The sequence below is a fragment of the Doryrhamphus excisus genome, chromosome 16 (assembly GCF_030265055.1).
Source record: "Doryrhamphus excisus isolate RoL2022-K1 chromosome 16, RoL_Dexc_1.0, whole genome shotgun sequence".
Lineage (NCBI taxonomy): Eukaryota > Metazoa > Chordata > Actinopteri > Syngnathiformes > Syngnathidae > Doryrhamphus > Doryrhamphus excisus.
The window spans coordinates 453,037-473,063 of NC_080481.1; the positions used below are offsets into that span (position 1 = coordinate 453,037).

At 43.3% G+C, this 20,027-nt stretch overlaps 1 protein-coding gene across 5 annotated transcripts in view; it reads left to right on the plus strand.

The window, feature by feature from the left end:
* The first annotated feature begins 946 nt into the window (after window positions 1-946).
* The window catches only part of zbtb46 (zinc finger and BTB domain containing 46), a 64,816-nt gene continuing 45,735 nt past the window's right edge, over window positions 947-20,027 (plus strand). For 2 of the 5 annotated variants that reach the window (XM_058052475.1, XM_058052474.1), the window contains exon 1: window positions 947-1,210. The gene's annotated coding sequence lies outside the window, so the exon portion shown is untranslated. Of the gene's footprint in view, window positions 1,376-19,612; window positions 19,917-20,027 lie in introns of those variants that run through there. The other 3 variants (XM_058052472.1, XM_058052473.1, XM_058052471.1) reach the window with 3 other exon arrangements.

Genomic DNA, 20,027 nt, shown 5'->3' on the forward strand with positions numbered 1-20,027 from the left:
GAGGAAACCGGAGTACCCGGAGAAAACCCACGCATGCACGGGGAGAACATGCAAACTCCACACAGAGATGGCCGAGGGTGGAATTGAACTCGGGTCTCCTAGCTGTGAGGCCTGCGTGCTAACCACTCCCCGCCTCCTCTTGCCCGATGACAGCTGGGATTGGCTCCAGCAACCCCCGCGACCCTCGTGAGGATAAGCGGTACAAAATGAATGAATGCTCCTTTCCCAAATCTTCTGGCGCTTCCGAGGTCAGGCCCACCTCACTCTTGGAAAACTAAGCCATTCCTGTTATCTTATTTTGTAAATATTACTTTGTATATATTACTGTGTATATATGACTTTGTATATATGACTTTGTATATATTTCAGTGCTCAGTGTTTGCATGAGTGTATTGTTCCAGCAAGTGTATGTCCATAAAACATGATTGACAGCAAACATGATTGACAGCCGTCAGGTGCAGAGACACACAATGAAAATGGGGGAGGGGCTAATAGTCAAATTGTAGTGAATGACATAATCCCTCCCCATCAATGAATGCACGTCACATGACCGCTGAAGGTGTTTTCCAGGCAAATTGTGTCAACCTGTCACAACACCCCCGTGCCCCCCCCCCCCCCCCCCACATCAAGTGGTGTTTTCCCTACGGTGACCACCAGAGGGGGTGGGTTGCCCTCAGCCCCTGGTCATTATGAGCCCCATGGCAACAGATGCCAATTGTCACCCCCCCCCCCCCCCCACCAACATGGAAATACAAGCATACTTACATATTGTTCTTATATGATATTATTATTGATGCGTGTGGTCATTTGGAAGAAATAAGGGAAGGTGGGAGGGAGTATAAGGGGGAGGAGAAGCGAGGAGGGGGAGGCTGATGAAAGCAAGACACGGAAAAAGGAGGGGAGGTAGAGAGAGAGAGAGAGAGAGAGAGAGAGAGAGAGCGGGTGACAACGGGGCTGCTGCTGGTGGAGTGGGAGAAATCACGGGGAATTACACTTTGCAGAAAAGGCACGCAGAGGAGAGGACACACACACACACACACAAACACACACAAACACACACACTCTTCCAAGTGGACACGCTCGCCTCCCCGACCACCCCCCCCCCCTCCAGTCACGTTGTCCGTGTCGTGTCTCCGGGGCTGTCACCGCACGTTGGACTCGCAGGGAAGCAACGCCGCCGTCCACCCTGGAGGAACCCATGGGGTAACAGGTACGTCTGGCGACTGGTACAAAGCTCCATTTGAAAAACAAACAAACACGGACACGGATCCACGCTGCGTGGGCCTGCCTTTTGGAACCGAATGAGTTTTTTGTTGGCTTCTGTTTGGACAGGTTGGCGGACGCAATGCAACTCAGACAGTATGTGTCTTAGCAGGTACAACAATGTATTAGTACGGTTTATTATCTTATTTCCCACATCGTAATCAGCAGCTATATATTTATATGTGGAAGCTAAAGTCTTCTTTAGAATTGTATTTGTTTATGCTGACACATTGCTTTAAAAGTTCTTGACACTTTCCAAAAATAAACACGTCTTCCTTTATGCTAGGCTACACTCGCAAGTAATCGAACGGTGCTCTAGTCTGGATGTTCGCATCCACACGCCGCAAATGAGCACTTTCCACCGGCTGAGGGAGTGTTGATGCTCCGTGCGGCAGCCTGGAGGGGAGAAAACCTCCTCCGTCTAGCCTCGGTTAACCCCCCAAAAGGGGGGTTTCTCTAGCTGGAAATATCTGCTGCGTCAACGGACCAAAGCTGACAGCCACAAAAGGGACATTTTCACTCTTGAGATGTTGCACTGTCATTCTAATCATCACATGTTCTCTATGCTGGTGTGTGTGTGTGTGTGTGTGTGGGGGGGGTTGTAGTGGTGTTCCTCAACTTTCTCTTCAGGAAAGTACTCACATCAAGGCTTTTCTCAATGAAATACTCCGCTGTGATTGCAAAGATTTATCATCTCAGCCATCATTAGGATGCGTTTGCAGGGACATGATTTCTATTCTCAAAACTAATACACAATTCATTCATTCATTCATTCCTCACGAGGGTCGCGGGGTTGCTGGAGCCTATCCCAGCTGTCTTCCACCCTGGACTGGCGGCCAGCCAATCCCAGGGCACATATAGACAAACAACCATTCACACTCACATTCATACCTATGGACAATTTGGAGTGGCTAATTAACCTAGCATGTTTTTGGAATGTGGGAGGAAACCGGAGTACCCGGAGAAAACCCACGCGTGCACGGGGAGAAGGGTATGAATAAGTATGAATGTGAGTGTGAATGGTTGTTTGTTTATATGTGCCCAGTGATTGGCTGGCAGGACCTCACCTGTCGCCCGAAGAAAGCTAGGATAGGCTCCAACACCCCCGCGACCCTCGTGAGGATAAGCGGTAGAATGTTTTTGGAAGAGAGTTTTGGGAGTCATACCACACATTCACGGGGAGAACATGCAAGCTCCACACAGAGATGGCCGAGGGTGGAATTGAACCCTGGTCTCCTAGCTGTGAGGTCTGCACACTAACCACTTTAATCGCTATGAAAATATCCTTTCATTCCCTATTAGAAAATACATAACTCTGCTTCTTCCTACTCCTTTCCTGACATATCCATCTATCCAACATGGGTACAACATGGGACTCCAACCTGTTCCACTGAGAACCTCGTTACCAAATAAAAACAGTACTAGGGAAGTGTAGCGGTGTTGTGCTGTATATGATGGGCACCAGTTATTCATTTTTGAACACAAAGCAAACTGATGTTTCTGATGATGCTATGCTCTCCCATGCTAACCCTGAAGTACTCTTGCAAGCAAACAATGGAGAGATGACATCTTTGGTTCACAAGACATTTGCAGTTTGCATCATTTTGGGTCATTCATTCATTCATTCATGTGATATTGAAGTACCAAAGTAGGAAAGTTTGGGTTGTTTTGATTTGATTTCCCTTCAGTGTCCATCACATATCACAATTCACCCTTACACATGTTGAAAAGGAGTAGGAAGAAGCAGAGCTGGATTTGTTTTTTTTTTTTTTCAATGGCGGATGCCTTCCCATTTATACAGTCCTCAGGTTGGCAATGGACATCTTCAATGGCTGGGTATTGGGACCCTGGCCGGGAATCGAACCTCTGCTCTGTGCATAAAGCTAGCACTGTGTTCTTATATCAGTGGGACAGAATACAAAGTACTTAATGTACATAATTCTTTGGCCCTTCAGTAAGCGACTGAAAAACAGGTGGCAAGCTGTTTGACGGCGACTAACTGGATTGTTGGATTAAAAGACTATCTGGTGATTCCCAAATTGTCTTAAGACCTGGCAGGATTTATGCAGTTGTTTTGTCCTCCCTCGTGCTCGGTTAGGGGCTGCAGCTTGATATGATCAGCCCTCCCGATTCGTTCATTCTGTTATTCAATGGTTGTGTGTTTCTATCAGTTTGTTGGCTCCAAAAGTTTTAGATTCCGTTTGCTACCTGGCATGAACCGTCTCCCACAGTGCCACGGCTTCCCTGTGGTGGGCATCAGTGTATGTGGGTATGCACGGCAAAGCTCCAACACTGACCAAGACACCGGCTCCAAGGTGAGCGGAGAAGGCGTGCGGGGGCGACATCAGCTGTGAGATGGAAAAAATATTAGCAGCACATTTGAGATTGCAGAGACTTTCCGTTTGGGTTTTACCTCACCATTCGTCACAAAGACGAGGAACGGACGGAACACGCTGGTTTCTCTGGTCATGTGGAACACATGCGGAACACATGCGGAACACATGTGGAACACCGTCACACAACCTGTGGAGGCCAAAGCAAATCAACCGCTCCCAAGGAACGCAGCACAAACTCCCAATTTGGGGTGATGGGTGCCTTGCGCCAAGTTTGTGACGCTATTCCCTTGCTGTTCCCTTGCTGTTCCCTTGCTGTTCCCTTGCTGTGTGTTGGCGCATGTGTGAGCCTGCTGGTGTGTAGGAAGTGCTCAGTGCCTCCATGCAGGTTGTAGGCTGAAATGTGTGCAATGGTTGCGTATAGTGGGCTCGTGTCCCCGGGGACGCTGTGTACTACCCTCAGTATGTTTGTGTGTTTATGTAGACAGGAACCACGCCTCCTTTAATGACCGTCGAAATGGACAAAAGAGGTCAAACGCTCCATCAAGGCATACATGATCTTTCTTAGCAGCCCTGTCCTCCAGTCATGGGTTTATTGCGCTCACTTCCTGTTTTTTTTGACACATTGTGAATATTACCATTATCACTATTGAAAACATATTAGCTCTCATGAAAGTCCGGTCTAGCTGCACCCCCCAGCCCCCTGAATACTCCTAAACCTTTTTTGCTTAACTGCCTCCATAGCACATTGTGAATGCAGGTGCTCCTAATCCTAGTGGTAAGGGGGGGTGGGGGGCAGCAGCTGTTGTCCCTGTCCACCAATGTAACGCTCTCATCTTGCCCCCCAATTAAGAACAGGTGAGTTTGAGCTGTCCTCACCATGGACGTCCCCCACATGACACAAAAACACACACCAAGAGTCTCCTTGCGTCCATCTTAATAATTCATAGCAGTTCATGAGCATGCATTATGATTAGGTGTCAAATAAGTGTCTTAGAAATTGATTCATTTAGTCATATTTAGTGTGTTACTTTTTATATCGCGTCGTGTATCCTGTCAATCACACCCTGAAGTGGACATTGATTGGCTGTCATTGTGTTTGGGCTTACTTAGCATAAGCTCTTTTTGTAGTTGGGAGGGCACAGTGAGGAGCGGGGAGTAGATTAGAAAATGGAGGCGCATGTGAAAGTCGACCGTCCAAATTCATTCATTCATTCATTCATTCATTTATTTCTCATGAGGGTCGCGGGGGGGTGCTGGAGCTTCCACAGGGAGAACATGCAAACTCCACACAGAGCTAGCTGTGAGGTCTGCGTGCTAACCACTCGACCGCCGTGCAGCCCGTCCAAATTCGATGAATGGTAAATTTACATTTCAAAAATCCTCCGCCGGCATCATTGCCAAAGGTCGGGTGATACGACTTCTTTGTAAGACATTTGCTATTCACTGAAACGACTCTTGTTTAGGCTACCACATCAACGCAAAGGACCCAGTCGGAAGTGCAGCATTTAACAAGCTAGCATAGTGCAGCTTTCGATTAACCTATCATGCATGTTTTTGGAATGTGGGAGGAAACCGGAGCTCGCGGAGAAAACCCATGCACACATGTAAACTCCACACGGAGAATCTAACCCAGGTCTTCCCGATCTCCTGAATGTGGCCTACAATGCTAACCACTCGGGCCGCACGGTGGTGCGTCCCTAGCAATGTTTATATCAGTTGAAACAAAACCCAAGCTCAATTAATGACAGATCATAATTACTTAATCACATTTTGTCATCTCTTGACCGCACCGATGGCGATATCGACTGGCTGTTTTTGTTTCAGTTCCATTTCGCGCTATATGTTGGGCTGTGTATGTTTATCCAACATTGGAGTAAATCACCTTTCTACTCGTGCATTGTAAGAAAAAGCAAAAATCATTAGTTTTATTTTGAAGCAATGAGTTAAATTTGCATCATTGTGCACGTTATGTTTGTTGACATCCATTTTATTTTCTCGAGCAAGTTGATTCTCTTGTATAGTCTACTGTACATACTTTTTCTGCATACTGCTGTTTTTGTCCTTGAATGACCCGGCGTGGAAGTCGTGTAGGGTGGGCGTCCTCAATGCAATTACCTAGCAGGCAGGGCAATGGAAAAGACACACACATACGCTCCTAGTCGTTCATTAACGAGTGACTTAGTAGTGACTTAGAGTCTTCAGGCTTGTTCCGAGCTGAAGGATCATTAGTGAAAGTTCTATAGAACATGGAGGTTTTGATCAGCTGGTGTAGTCCTGAAAGCCTCCTAAAAGCATGTGTACTTCTTAGTTGCTTTTTTCCCCAGCGAATGAATGAAACTGTCTTTTATAAACACACAACATGAGCATTTGATGAGAAATTGAACGGCTTTGAGCAAATGGTCTGCTAGCCTTGGGCTCTGGCTGGTGCCTGATTTGCATATCAAAGCTCAGGTGAGAGAGCGAGCGCCAGACGCAGACGGAGAGAAGAATGGCATGGCTAACTTTTTTTTGCTTTATTTTTTGTTGTTGCGCCTCACTGTTTAGTCTGTATGCGTCAGTGCTGTCTGTGTCAATATAAACTCGTGTTTAAAAAAAAGCAATAGAGAAGTTCAATTCACTTATTTTTTTGCAAAATATTTTGTATTTATTTTTATTTTATTTTTATATTTAGTTTTTCACTAATTTTTTTAAATAATTTTTTTTCCCATAACAAACAAAGACCCATCCAGTACAGTAATGAATTTGCATGCACATTGAAATCAGTATACAGTATATATACTCATTCTGCTCCTCTATGATTATCATCACATGACAAGCATAAGAGCACAGTGTAGAAAACGGTATTCCAGTAACACAACATTACAACAATGGCTCCTTTGACTGTTGGTTTTTAACCGAGGTTTGGCTGCACGGGTACGGATGCAGCAGTTCTTGTCGAAGCCTCGACGCCACATTTTCATTTTGCACCATTAACCATAAAATCCTAAAATAAAATCATAAATAAAATAAAATAAACAATATAGAAGACCAAATAAATCTGCTGCTTTTATCAATGAATTTTCTATATTTTTACAAGTTCACATTTTTGGTCAAGGTCAATTTCAGATGTATTTATGAATTTATTTACATCAATTTCGTGTTTAAAATGAGTCGTTAGAAATTCCCATCCTGTTAGCCTGTTATTGGCTGGCATTAAGAGTCCACCATCTTTATGCAAGCGGTGTAGAAAATGGATAGCAGGGTGGACATTTGACACCTGAACCCGTATAATTGATGGCGACACTAATTAATGGACTAACTCTTTGTTTGGTGTTTTCAAAGATGTACACGTGTGTGTGTGTGTGTGTGTGTGTGTGTGTGTGTGTGTGTGTGTGTGCGTGTGGCCCCGATGAGCATTATCCGACTTTGTGGAGTTTAGTAATCCGGCTGCGGACTGGAGTGCTAAAGTGCTGCTAACAAGACCTGTTTAACATTCCCTCCCCTGCTCAAAGTACAATTATTCCACTTGGCTGCCATTAACATGTACAGTTGGACTTGGCTTTTAATTGGCCTGATATGACTAATGCCAGATCAACTCGGATTTGCTAATTAGTTTTTGCTTTAAAAGTGCCATCAGGACATGAAATATTCATTGATGTGAGGTGGAGCAAAGACTGTGGGTGGTATTATGGGATATCAGCGCTTTAGGCAGGCTGCTCCAGTGTGCCGGGAGAAGAGATTGAACCTTCGCCGGCCTGTTGTGGTCGTTTATTCATACATTGGGCGCGGTGTTAGTGTTTCGTCACACACCCACGCACCGCCTCCTTTCAAAGCGAAGCAAGGCCACCTTTTCTCTTCCAGCCCCCACCTACCTACCTCCTCTCCATCTCTCACACTCTTATCTCCCCCATCTTTTCTTTTTTTTTCTTTTTTTTTAAACACTGCTCGCTTCACATCTTTTTCTCTCCTCACCTTTTGGTTGCTTCACCTCACGTCAGCCCCCGTCCTCTCCGTGCCCTCTACTCTTCCTCCTCCTATATCCCTCCCACTCCTTTATCTCTCACCTCTCCTCCTCCTCCCTCCTGTAAGTGGGCCAGGTGCCTCCTGTGGCCTCCCCTACTCCATTTCTCATTTTTACCCTCCCTCTACTCCCTTTCTCATTTTCACCCTTTCCCTGTTCCCTTTCTCTTTTTTATCCCTCCTGCCGATCTGAGCTCACAGTCGAGCGTCCTCCCGTAACGGTGGACACCACGCAGGACGAGCGCCTCCTGTCTTTGGATCATCATTGGGGTCACCTGAGGTCAAGAAGAGCCCCTTTAATGAAGGTGAGGAGGGCTCGTAGAAGATGGAGGGAAAGCCGTTTCCTCATTCAAAACTTTCAATGAACTTTCACTACATGTAATCAATATACAATTATGCAGAAAACATGTAGAGAAGTTGTTCTCAACAAGGAACAAACCAGCCATCGGGCAGCAAGGCTGACACAGTTCATACGTATGAAATTATTATAATACATACATAGAAATAACTAAAGAATAAAGTCTCGAGCATCACTTACACACATACAGTAATTTTATTATTGTAGTAGTTGCACTAAATTAATTTATCGGAAACTAAATAATTTTATTATGTTCAATGAACATTTATTTCATTTTTTTATTTTTTCTTTTATATTTTTTATTTTGAGTAGGTTTTACTAAATCCAATGAAACCATGTTAAATGTACCTAAATAAATGAAGTATGCTTTTTAAGATTGTTTTGTGCACGTTGAAATCATTTAAATTCTCTAAAAACTGAATTTTTATTAAGCTGATTATAATGAAATATTTTTATCTATCACATATCATACAGGAGCACAAATTATTTCTATTAAAATATGTTGAATTAATATAAGTCACATTTACTAGGGGTCAAAATCACTTTTTTCAGTGTGTGTATGGAACACTTCCACACAAGTACACATATTGCAGTACCACTAATCATTACTATAACAACAAAATTAGTTCAAAATTGTTCAGCGACACGTGAAAAAGGTAGTATGTACCCCATGACCGTGATATCCACTTCCACATGGGACAAAAACAAGCTCCAAACTAACTGTTTTGCTGTTTGTTTTAAAAACAAAATATCACTGTGGTGAAAATTGACATTTGGACTCGGAAGACGAGAAGCTAGGCGGATAATTGTAGCTAGTGACGCAGCACACATTCATGTCTTTGTTTGTTTTGCCATTACAATTGTCGTATTGGTTTTTGTAATTTTGTAATTGTAATTGGCATTTATCTGCATTTGCTGGTTACGTGTTTTTATACGGGAACAAATTGGAGCGAGCCTAATTTTTTCATAACTCAAATTCCCAACACAAATATATGCAGAGAAGACCATTAAAACTCCAAGGGGAAGAGGTCGTGCTTTTGAATATGTGTTTGTTGAATAAATCATCTTTAATTTGTCTAAATGGGTGCAGTGTCACAGCTAATAGGGCACCAATACACAACTACCAATACACAACCACCAATACACAACTACCAATACACAACTACCAATACACAACTACCAATACACAACTACCAATACACAACTACCAATACACAACTACCGATACACAACTACCAATACACAACTACCAATACACAACTACCAATACACAACTACCAATACACAACTACCAATACACAACTACCGATACACAACTACCGATACACAACTACCGATACACAACTACCAATACACAACTACCAATACACAACTACCAATACACAACTACCAATACACAACTACCAATACACAACTACCAATACACAACTACCGATACACAACTACCAATACACAACTATCAATACACAACTACCAATACACAACTATCAATACACAACTACCGATACACAACTACCGATACACAACTACCGATACACAACTACCAATACACAACTACAGGTACATTGGCACTTTTTTGGCAGTTTACTTCCTCTTTTGAAACAGGAGTGACAAAGCCAAACATGAACGGAAGTGAGAAAGTCCACATCCTCTTTTCAGCGGCAAGGGGCAACCCCCCCCCCCCCCAAGTGGTTTTATGTTGCGTATTAGCGAACACGAATGGAAACACGCAGCGACGTGCACGACTCCTTCTTATAGCCTCATTCTTTCTGACACCGCGAATGTAGACGGTGAGCTTGCGGTGGGCCTTTTTATTTCATCACATCCTCTCTACCCCCCCCCCCCCCTCCACGCCCCCCCCCCCCCCCACCAACCACCACCTTTCACTCATTGTCACTTTGCCTTTGTCTCAGACTGCCTCTCTTCTTTTCACTCTTCTTCTTAATCGCTTTCTCACCCCCGTACCCACCCCTGCCTGGCATCTCCTGCGCCCCCCCCCCGATTGTTTAGGTGCGTGCGCTGGTGTGTCACAAAGAGGGTGGTTGATTGGCGTTTGGATGGACACCTGATACTGTCGCAGCCTGGCGATGTGGGAAAGTGTGACTTGTTGTGAAATGAGGTTTCCAAGGTGAGCGTTGTCCTTAGCGATGGCACTCCGATATGGACGGGATTTCACTTCACTTCCCATGGCTGTGCGGGGCGGGAAGGGTTCAATACCGCTCTCTAAGCCTGCGAGCCTTGGTGGTCACGGTAGTCAACAGGTGACAGTCAAATGTCAAAGCATCTTAGAATCCGAGACACGAGAAGGAAGAGCAGACAGAAGTAAGGATGTCTACGAGCTTCTAGTTTCATCACAGCGGAGGAGTTAGCCTTGAGGCGTAGCCAAGCTAACTTTGCTTTTTTTCACTACAACAAAAAAACAGCCTTGGCTGTAAATGGGATACTTACAATTATTTATTTCTACTTGCAGAACTTTGAGGTACTTCACTCAATTATTACGATGTGTTTCCCACAGAAGTACTTATTCATTGTTGTGGTGGGTTTTGGGGGGGGGCAGAGGCCATGTGACGTCATATGGATAACTGGCCATGTTTGGCAGTGTTTGTGTGTGGACGCGTACAGTGAAGTCATTGGAAATGTTCATTCATTCATTCATTCATTCATTCATTCATTCATTCATTCATTCATTCATTCATTCATTCATTCATTCATTTTCTACCGCTTTTCCTCACGATGGTTGCGGGGGTGCTGGAGCCTATCCCAGCTGACTTCAGGCGAGAGGCGGGGTAAAATGGAAGCAGCTGCCCTATAAAAACGGGTACCAAAAACGGGTCTCAGTTGGCCTCGCTGGACAAGATTTGTTGTGCTACCAGTGGACTTCGGAGCTGCACTGCATAGCTTACAAATGACGTGGCTTTTGTCCGGTTTTCCATCCTTCTCGTAAAATCCAAAGACATTCCAAACTTGAGATTTTTGTTTTGCTGAAGTGTTGAAATTCTAATCTTCAGTCCTGGTAATCGATTCTCTGACAGCCAGCTCTTGGGTTGTTTAGTTCCGTGATACCTGGTCTCTACAATCGAACTATTTGTTGCGACCGCCGCAATCAAATCTCTTGCTTGTCAAACTGCTAGCCCGTCGCATCTATTTATTGTTCACAACCTGATATTACTATCATTATTAATATAGAATACGTGTTCCTGCAGCGTACAGACCGCCAGTCAGATGATACGATACCAGAGTATTGACAGACGTCCATTGTTGTACACAAGTGTTCTCCATTAGTCCACTAAGGATCGCCACGCTAGATCAGAACCACGCTATCGATCTCCAGCTACTTGCCTTCTTTTTTTCCTTCCACAACACCACTTTTTTTTTTTTTTTTTACAATCTCTCTTCATTCCCCTCTTTTGTCTCCTGCTTCCCGTCTCCTCTCCCTTATCCTCCGCTGTCTCTTTTGCAACTCTAAAATGTGAGTCTATCTATATTTAGATGCCCCTCTCGTCTCCCCTTGATTTCTCTCCCTTTATCTCACCTCCTTCTTTTTTTATTCCTGCTGTTGAAGGACCGATTTTCCAAAGAGCTCCCAGATTCCTCGGTGTTGGATTGTTGCAGTCTTTTGATCATCTTGATGAGTGACATGGCAGCCTGAGGCCATTCTATACAAGTGTGTTTTTCCACGCATATTATCTGCGTATGTAAATCACAATAGGCGACAGCTAAGTTAATATCGTGAAATGAGGTGTTTTACTACTTTGTGTGTACTCTGCAGTGTTCTTAAATTAGATGAACTTGGGGGGGAAGACTCGCTTGTAGTATTTGCACATGGCGGAGTTTGGAGGTTGTCCAACTTGTGACTTTACATTTAAGCGGAATATCTTTTGCCCCGTCTTTGTTGCATGGGCTCATTAGCCACGTATACATGGACCCAAATATTCCAATTGCATTCGGGTTATTTGCTCAAAGGGAAAGAATGTAACCTTTGTATACACCTCATTCCCAAAGAAAAGTGCCAATCCCAATGAATATATAATGGGATTCCCAGGGGTGGAATATTCCTTTCCCCAATCCGATTGAGGTATCTTGTACCCGCTCAAACGGAAAGTTGTCAGACTGCGTTCTTCTTCTTCTTCTGTTGTTTATTGGCGGTTGGCAAGCAGCTTTGGTGTGCATTGTGATCTGTGGAACACAATCTAAACCCTTCTATACGCCATTCACAAGTCCACTTTTATTCCAAAAGAAAATACATATCTATATAAAACATGCGCCCAGCTTCATGATGAAATATTAGCAAGATTGAACTTTATCTTTTCCTGTTCCCGGGTGCGTTCTTTCAGCCAATGCTGAGATATGACGTAACACGCAGCTCCAGACGTTCTTCAGTTTAAAAAAATGGAGGCCAGCAATCGGCACTGGACTGCTAAGGAAAGTTTGTTTTGGATTCAAACTAAATTTCGAAAAACTGTCAATATGGAGTTATTCCAACAAGTGAAAGAAAAACTCCAGGAAGTCGGTATCACGTGATGTTGGTGTTTACGCTTTACTGGGCATGCCCCATTGACTATTCTGGTTGATTATAGCGGCGCATGTAGACATGAGATTGGAATATTCCTTTCCATGGATACCATTGCTTTCGGAAAGGTCATTTGGAATGATTCCATTCGGAAAGATAAAAACTCCTCATGTAAACGTGGCTATTGTGGATCTCCAGCAATGTGGATATTGTGGATTTGAGAAAGAAAAGCTTCTCTTTGCTATGTGACTGAGTGACAGTCACACCAAGTTATCTAATGCACACGCACAGAAACACACACATGCACACGCATGCACACGCATGCACTGACCGGACACCCGCCTCGGCACCAGATAGCAAGTTGCCACCAGTGTTGAGTCACCATCATCCAGTCATTGAAAAGCACACATCTTATTTCATAAACAACCAGCTGCTCACAGGTTGTGAAATATTACCGAGCATTTATTTCTCAAGTGTTGTTATTTTTGTACAAAAAAGATGTAAACGCGATTGTGACAAACAACATAAGACTTCATGACAGAGTTGTGCATTTTATTCACTTGACAATTGTGACAATTGACTTTGATTCAGTCCCGTCGTAGCAGTTCATTTTATTGAGGATTGCTCTGTTTCACGAGTGGCAATAATCATGATTTTCTTAATGTTTTCTGTTTGGCAAGTGCATCAGTGGGATTTATGTTAGAGAATAAAATGAGCAGTTCATGCATATGGTAGACATTTCACATATTTTCACGATTATCATAGAAACTAATTGCTTTTGCAAGGATCATTGTGTGGCCCTGATGGTCTTGTGGTTGACTTGACTGACCTCAGTTCCAGGCAACGTGGTTTCAGTCCCCACTCAGTGCCCGCGTGAAGAATTGTCTGTCTACTGTATATGTGCACCGTGATTGGCCGGTGACCAGTTGCCCAAAGTCTGTCAGTCAGTCTGAATAGGATAAGTGCTGATAATAAATGCATGGATGGAAAGATAATTATCGGTATTATTTGACCAATAAGGTGTTATTATTTTAGTTTCAGTGGTGTGGAAGTGGGCTGCACGGCACCTGAGTGGTTAGCGCGCAGGCCTCACAGCTAGGAGTTTGCATGTTCTCCCCGTGCATTCGTGGGTTTTCTCCGGGTACTCCGGTTTCCTCCCACATTCCAAAAACATGCTAGGTTAATTGGCTAATTCCAAATTGTCCATAGGTATGAATGTGAGTGTGAATGGTTGTTTGTCTATATGTGCCCTGGGATTGGCTGGCCACCAGTCCAGGGTGTACCCCGCCTCTTGTCTGATGACAGCTGGGATAGGCTCCAGCACCCCCGCGACCCTCGTGAGGATAAGCGGTAGAAAATGAATGAATGAATGTATGTATGCGTATATATATATATATGATGATGGGCTGCACGGTGGTCGAGTGGTTAGCGCGCAGACCTCACAGCAAGGAAACCCAAATTCAATTCCTCCCTCGGCCATCTCTGTGTAGAGTTTGCATGTTCTCCCCGTGCATGCGTGGGTTTCGTCTGATGACAGTTTCGCCTCTCGTCTGACGACAGCTGGGATAGGCTCCAGCACCCCCGTGTGGAACTACCATGCAGACTGCATTATATTGAAGTGTTTGAAATATTTAGTGACTGTATTTACAGTACACAAGCAGCAAAATGATCTTAATCTTTGCAAAGGCAGACTTCCTTTCAGCTCCTGTATCGGCCCTTTAGAATGTGAAAATAAATAGATCAGTGGCAGAGCGCCTGTAACTTTATTCCACGTCTGTTCCACCTCTGAGAGGAGCTGGATGTAGCCTGGTTAGCGGCTAAGCTAAAAGGTAAAAAGTCTAAAACAAAGACACATTGTCTTGTTATCTGTTCCGGTCTCCTTCGCCTCCTCTGTCCTCCCTCCTTCATCTTTCACATCCTCTGCTCCCACTCGCTCTCAGCGTCCTCCCTCGCTTTTAACCCCTCTTTCATTGTCTCGATCATCCACACCTCTTTGCCACCTCCCCCCCCACCTATTAATTCCGGATTCTCAAGCTGTGTTAATGAGATGTTTTATTATTTGCAATTCACAGCTTTTAATAGAGAGAAAATTTAGGCTAAGCCCCGGGTCGTCAGTCAGGGTGTTACCATGGGAGGTGTAGCAGACTCTGACAGGAAGATAGCCCAGAATCGGCACAGAGATTCACACACACAATTGATGCACATAGAGAGAAACACAATAGAACAACAGATGAACACACAAGCCTTGGTGCGGTCACCTGTACCACTGACATGCTGTGGGGTCACCTGAGGACTTCAAAGTAAACCTCATTCAGGATCCCCATCCTCAATAAGACACCTTGGGGCATGATACATTGTGTTGCTGAAGGTGAGAAGACAAGATGGCACCCAGGATAGCGATAGTCATATTGGCGTTACCCGGAAGGGAGACCTAAGGCTGGTTCTCCTGCAAAGCATGATGGGGGGGGGGGGGGGGGGGCATGCAGGTCTGTAGGTGAAGACGTCAAGGATGTCGGCTTTGCTTTTCAGGTGTCGGGTAGGATGACCCGGGGTTTGGATGAAGGAAGTAGCGTTAAGTCTTTCTAAGCCTTCTGTATTCTCTCTGGTGCCTCTCCCCATGACACGACTATCCTTCTTTCCCTTCACCTCCTTGGAAGCCAACTTCCAAGGAGGGGACTGGGAAAGGGACAGACAAGTGGAGGTGGAAAATTCAGCACACTGATGGTTGCATATGGTAATGGTAATGGTTTAATTTCATTTGAACATGCATCAGATTCCAATTGAGTGCATCCCATAATCAGTTCCCAGTTCCACATGTCCAAAAGGAGTAGGAAGAAGCAAAGCTTATTAAATCCTACCCCTCCATCTGGTACTTTTACAATCAGTAACTCTTACATTTGTTCACTTCCTGCATTTCTAATATAGATTTTTTTATTTTTAATATAATATTTTTAATTTAATTTAATTTAATTTAATTTAATTTAATTTAATTTAATTTAATTTAATTTAATTTAATTTAATTTAATTTAATTTAATTTAATTTAATTTAATTTTTTGTCCCATACCAAAGTACTGTGTGATATGAGCATCCAATGCCATAATGGGTACCATAGTGCGTGTCAATATAGTGATATATATAGCACATCATGACTGGTTCAAGACTCTTCATCCTTGGATTTAGCAAACATCAACTGCTTGTATTGTTTCTTGAATTGGCTCATCGTTGTGCATTGTTTGATTTCCTTACTCAATCCATTCCATAGTTTGATTCCACATACTGAAATGCTATGGCTAGCATAACGTAGTCCTAGCATAGAAGTGTTTCAAATGTACTTCTTCCCTGAGATCATATTTCTCCTCTCTTGTAGAGAAGTATTGGATGACATTTTTAGCTAATTGGTTAAATTTTTAGCCTTATGCATTATTTTAGCTGTTTGAAGATGAACTATATCAGCAAGTTGAAGTATTAGTGATTTTACAAATAAGGAGTTAGTATGTTCTCTGTAGGCGGCATTATGAATTATCCTTACTGACCTTTTTTGCAGTACATTTAGTGAGTGAAGATTGCTTTTATAGTTATTATCCCATATTTCCACACAATAAGTAAGATATGGTAGAACCAGAGAGCAATAAAGAGTGTGGAGTGATTTCTGATTGACAACAAATTTCGCTTTGTTCAATACTGAAATATTTCTGGCCACCTTATGTTGTATATTTGTAATATGAGGTTTCCAGATATAGATGAAGAGTGTGTGTTTTAAAAAAAAAGTGAGGGTACACATGATATGTACAGTGAGATGTAAAAAACCTAAGCAGTTATAGTGAAATTGGAGACAAGTCACAAATGAAAAGTAGATATTATTTTTTTACCTGCAGCAGCCATACCTGTCCATCTCTGACTGTGTGGGTGTGTGTAGACGTGTCACCATTGGTGCATGTGTGTGGTATTTTTGTCCACGCCTGCCTTGTTCATGGGCTCACACACTGGCTTGTCCAGAAAGGCTGCCAACGCCGTCGGATTGGGGATTAACCTCGGGATAATGGCCTTGATGCTCAGTTGAGTGGAAGCAAAGCTGTTTAAAAATATTGGCTGCCTGACTCATTTTCCTCTTCCTTCCTGTTAATTGCTTGTCTCTCCTCCATTTGATTTTTTTTCACCTCATCACTTCTTTCTTTGGACACCTCTACCTGATTTTCTGTGCCCCCCCTGTACAGTGATCTTTTGTTGTGAGAGTCAGTGTAGCGTCCTGTACACCCAAAAATGTTTTTCCGGTTCCTAAAAGGTTTGCATGGTTTAAATAAAGTTATTTTGGATGAATTGTCTGAACTTCTCCATGATATGAACTTTTTATCAACTTTACTATAAGTTTCTTACAGGGCTATTTTCAGCCAGTATGAAATGATCAAACAATTCAACTTGAATATAAACATTATGATGTTTCTTTGTAGGAGTACACTTTCACAAAAGATGTGTACTTTTGAAAAGTAATATACTTTGTTTGCTGCCTCAATGTTGGTGTAAGCTATTTCTTTATGGCAGCCTCATTTTAACATAAGTAAACATGATATGAGTTGAGAAGGTCCCTTGACTGTTGCTAACAGAGACTTAGCCGTAGTCCCCGTCCTTGATTACTTTGGCATGAGGCAGACACCGTTTATTGTTTGACTTCCGTGAGTCTGATAGCTTAGAGCAGCGCTTCTCAAATAGTGGGGCGGTCCCCCCCCCTAGGGCAGCGCAGGGAACTGTCAGGGTGGCGTGAGAGGCATTTCAATGCTGACCTACCAACATGTACAGATTTATAGTACTCAACATGCAGTTTGACTCTTGAGTACGCTTGTATTGTATTGCATTTTCCAGGTTTCAGTTTTAAGGTCCAAATAAATGAATACATATTTGCAGTTTCTCTAGTATTTCAAATCAGGAGGATGCAAAAAAAATGGGCATGACAGAAAATAATTTCGAAGTAAATCAAAGACAAGGTAAATATTGGCTCACGAGGGTCGCGGGGGTGCTGGAGTTCAATTTAGATGACATCTATAATTTAAAGATTTAAAGCTAAAATGATTTGCAGATGATGCTACCACTTTTTATTCTAGAGATAGCCGACTGAGAAAGTTAGCGATAAAATGGCTAAACTAAAAAAGATGGTTTGATAACAATACAAGCAGGTAATGTTTGCAAAACACAAAGAAGGAGAGGCTTGAACTTGTTCTCTGTTTATTATACTATTATTTGTATATATTATTATTATACTATTATTTGTATATTTATTATGATTGTTTACTATTATTTTCTAACTGTTCACCTTGTATTTGTAACTGGTAACTTTCATTACCTTGTTACTTCTATCTTCTATGTCTACAAAAAAGGAACAGATGAAACACAGTAAGTATGCAATAGATGTGAAAAGGACGGGGGGGGGGTATTCCTTTGTAAATTGTGTGCATGTAAAAATAAAATGAAACCATGATCAATACCATTACTTTTATTAGTCATTTTGTAGTGTGGAACGCTTGATGTGATATAGTGAAATAACTGGACCAGACAACAATGGTCAGCAACAGTTGGTACGGACGGCGTCGGTTCTTTGGGATGGCCGCAGGTTTGTTTTTTCTTTGCGGTCTTGGAAGTTGGTCATGCTGTTTTTTGTGCTGATCCTCCCCTCACATTTTGTTTAATCACTGGCCGCTTTTCTACTGTGGTCTCCCTGCTGATTCCACAACTCCCAAAGTTAAAAGAACAAAGGTTTCATTTACTGTACACAATGTTGGAAGAACAGCGTGTTACTGGTTACGCTTTCATCGCTGCTTCGTACCGAGGGAAACCAGTTGACTGGCCCAATAGAGCAAGTTGTCCATAGGTACGAATGTGAATGTGAATGTGCCTTATATGTGCCCTGTAATTGGGTGGATGTACCCCGCCTCTCGCCTGAAATCAGCTGGGATAAGCTCCAGCATATTCTGTGAGCAGAACTGTACAGTAGCACACAAGAGCAGATAAAGTGCAAAAACAGGGTAATACAAATACAAATCAGAAATGATATACAGTTGTCTTGCATGGTTATTGGTTATTTGGGTACTGTTTATTGCATGGTTATTGTACTGTTTATTGCATGGTTATTGTACTGTTAATTGCATAGTTATCGTACTGTACTGCAGTGAGTGTGTGTCGGAGGGGGCGGGAGTCTTTGTTCATCATGGAAGACAGTTTGACTGTCATCCTGCGCTCGGCAGCCCCCAGCACCTGTTCTCTATATCCTAGAGGACACCCGAGGACGGAGCTGGCCTTCTTAATGAGCTTGTCCGGCCTCTGTCAGCTGCTGGGATGCTGCCCCCCCCCCCCAGCAGACCACACCGTAGAAGATGGCAGAGGCCATCACTGAGTCGTAGAAGGTCTTCAGGAGAGCCCCCTGCACTCCAAAAGACGGCGGCCTCCTGAGCGGCTACAGTGGTCTCTGATCTTTTTTTATTTTTATTTTTGTGGAAATTCACAGTTTTGGATAGATTACTCAGCACACTCGTTTTTGTGTCTCACTGGACACACTGGCCCCCGTTGACTCCCATTGACTCCCCTTACTCATCCAATCAGAAGTCAATCACTCAACTTTTTGAAGTACTGACAACTTTCATGACATTATTCCTCCGTTTCTCAACAATTTAAGCTCATTCACCTTGAATGTATAGAATGTATAGGAGTGTGTAATACAACAACTACAAGCACATATAGTAAGTCTTTTTTGATCCGTGTATACACATTACATTTGTTGGTAATGTTAAAACTCACTGTACACTGTATCACATATATAATATAATAATAATGTATACACATATTGAATTGTTCTCTTTTTCAATATATCGTTTTTGAATCGTATCATAACCTCTAGGCTGCACGGTGGTCGAGTGGTTAGCGTGCAGACCTCTCGGCCATCTCTGTGTGGAGTTTGCATGTTCTCCCCGTGCATGCGTGGGTTTTCTCCGGGTACTCCGGTTTCCTCCCACATTCCAAAAACATGCTAGGTTAATTAGCCACTCCAAATTGTCCATAGGTATGAATGTGAGTGTGAATGGTTGTTTGTCTATATGTGCCCTGGGATTGGCTGGCCACCAGTCCTGGGTGGACAGCTTGGATAGGCTCCAGCACCCCTAGGACCCCCATGAGGATAAGCGGCATAGAAAATGAATGAATGTTAATGTTTCCACATTTCAATTGTCCATGTAAAGAGAATTAGGCTGTGTTGTTGGTCCAGAAGGACGGCGCCCTCTGTGTGGGTCAAGGAAGCAGAGGAGAGGCTCGGAGCGACAGGCTGAACGGAGAGACACACAAGGAGGAAGAAGCCCTGTCCTCTCGTTCCATCACACGTCTCATCACTTTAGCCGTCTGGCTGGGGCCTAAAGTGACTTTGCTGTGATGCGAGCACCACAAAGCGGCTGTGACGCCAGGACCACTCGGGTGTGTTTTAGACCTCACATGTGTGTTCACGGACAGGAGTAATGTGTGGGTGACTTTAAAGAAAGGGGCCTCTCGGATCTGGGAAAGTCACATTTGATTTGGAGTCCGAAG